Below are 2479 nucleotides of genomic sequence, written 5' to 3'. Positions count from 1 at the left end.
TGGATGAGGGAGGACCCCCACCTGGCTGGGCTTTGATCCCACCCCTGTGGAGGCTGGTGCTGCTGGCTCAGAGCAAAGTTTGGGCCCATCTTAACCAGAGGGGCTCTCCCAGTCCTCCTCGCTTGCTGCAGATGGCAAGGTGCCCAGATTGCTTTATGACACGATCCCCTGGTCTGGCCCTGGGTGGCAGGCTGTGGGGACACGCTGGGCAGGCAGGGCGGCCACCTTTGCCAATGTCATTTGCGCTTTTAAAAGTCAACGCTGCCATAAAGCTGCCCGGTGGAAGAAACTCACTATGGAGTCCTGAGGAAGGATGGGCTGTATGGGGCTGGGGCTAGAACTAGCCCACCGAAGGCCCCAGACACGCCAAGTTCAGTCCAACAAGAAGTGGGAAAGATGACCATTCGATGTGGCCGCTTCTCCCTCATCAAGTGTGTCCTCTGCGTGTCTGCCACACCCCCTCTTCAGGAGCCCTGGCTGCAGTCCCGGCTCTGTGGGTGGTCGGTTTGCAGCGGGCAGTTCCAGCACCTCTGCCCCCTCGAGAGCCACCCAGGAAGCTGTGTCCTCGGGGAAGCCGGCCAGACACACCAAAAGTGTCCGTGTTGAGCTTCCTCTCCTCGGCCCACATAGTCCGCCTGGAACTGGTCTTGAGCTCAGAGGAGATGTTGTCAAAGAAGGGCTTGGACTTGTCATAGTAGCAATTGGGTCCCAGGAGGTCTTCCTCAGTGGGGGCTTCGTCGCTTGGAGTCACCACCGCCGTGTCCTTCTCTTCCCCCTGCTCGGCTTTGTCGTCTTTAAAATTCAGTTTCTTGAATTCTTTGTCCAGCTCTTCCCGGTTGAACTGAGCATTTGCACTCTCAAAGTCAAAGTCACCATCAAACTTGATGGTGCGCTCCTTGGTGCCGGCAGGGCCGGCCTGCCCTCGGGAGTTCTTCATCCGTTGGTTCCCTGATCTTCTCCGCTGAGGCCTTCTGTTCTCGCCGTTCACCTGCCCGACTCTGCACAACAGCGGGCTGAGCGACATCGCTGGCCGTTTTGCTGCGCGGCTGGGCCTGGCGACTGTGGAGCTGTGCACCTACGGAGCCCTTGCTGGGCAACAGCTTCGTGCTGTTGAGGTTGTCCACGGAGCCCGTCTGCACAGACTGCTCCACCATGGGGCTCTCGCCGCCCGCCGGGATGGATGGAAAAGCTGCCTTGGCAGTCAGCTGCTGCGGCTCTGAGGACATGTGGAGCTCTAGCCCAGGCTGAGGCGATGGAGAGGAGCTGGGGGTGGAGGCGGCGGCTGAGACTGGAGCCTGACCACCTTCTCTAGACCAGGGAGGCTGCATGCTGCTGCTGGCTGAGCAGGGAGCTGGCGGCCAGCTGGCTGTAGGGCGGCATCCCTCGGAAAGGGCAGTAAGGCACGTGTGGCTGGAAGGACGACGCGGATGCCGAGCCTAGGGGGGACTGGGCAATGGCAGTGTTCTGAGGAAGAGTGTGCTGTGCTTTTGGGGGTTCCACACAGTGCTGTCCTTGATGTCCCTGCCCCGAAAGATGATGTACTCATAGACCTCCTCTCTAGGGGACGCAGGCCGCTCTGTGGGACGGTCTTCTGTGCGAAGGACCTCACTCTGGCGAGCGTCACGGTGGAGTTGTCAGTCGATGGTGTTGAGAATGCCCTCGTAGCGGATCTGCGCCTTGGAGATGAGGTTGACTTTGCTACCCAGGTACTACTGGGTGCCCGAGGAGGAGCCGCTCAACGCGGCGGCCGGCGGGGGTTGAGGCGAGGCGCCGGGCCCGCTCCGCCGCGCCGCCTGCTGGCCGACTTTAAAAAATCTTTATGGGAGAAGACAGCCTCATCTTCCTCCCAAGACTCGGATGTGGGTTCAATTCGCTAACCTTGCAGTTAGCAATCCAACAGCTAATCCACTATATCCTGTTAAAAAGCTGAATTGGCAACAGAGTGTGTCACACACACACACACACACAATACTAAGTAGTAGCTGCTGAGGCTGTTTATACACAGCCAAAAACCTCCTGGGATTTGGTTTCTGGGTTTGGCGGCTTAGGGTCATTGTTTCACAAGACTTCCTACTTAAATGGCTTAATTAGGCAGTGCTTCTGTTCAACCTCATAGTTCTTTGTACAGTGCCTAGGTCTTAAAAGCTTGAAAACAGCTCCTAAAAACACAATTGATCTCTTTTTGTCTGGACAGTAGAGGAAGAAGGGGAGTTAGGAATAGAAGGATATGGAATGTGTGGCTCATTGAATCCATAAACAACTGCCTCCTTTACCATCATATCAGAAGAACTGGATGGTGCCCAGCCACCATTCTGATCATTTTAATGAACGCGTCCATATAAGAACTATGATCAAAAGGGGGAAAATAAAAAACAGAATTTCAAATTCTTACAACAAACTCAAGCCTTCTTGGAATCATGAAGGTTGGGTAAACCCTAAAACACTGCCCTAAGACAATCTTTAAACCTTAAGTCACAGC

General features: G+C 55.5%; 1 pseudogene; it reads right to left on the bottom strand.

Annotated features, from left to right (window-relative positions):
- Positions 1-427: 427 nt before the first annotated feature.
- Positions 428-2279, bottom strand: LOC123522313 (annotated as a pseudogene).
- Between the last annotated feature and the right edge of the window lie 200 nt (positions 2280-2479).

This window comes from Echinops telfairi, unplaced genomic scaffold (assembly GCF_000313985.2).
Source record: "Echinops telfairi isolate 266 unplaced genomic scaffold, ASM31398v2 ScPeMD7_5592;HRSCAF=6446, whole genome shotgun sequence".
Classification (NCBI taxonomy): Eukaryota; Metazoa; Chordata; class Mammalia; order Afrosoricida; family Tenrecidae; genus Echinops; species Echinops telfairi.
This window is presented reverse-complemented; position numbering and strand designations above follow the sequence as displayed.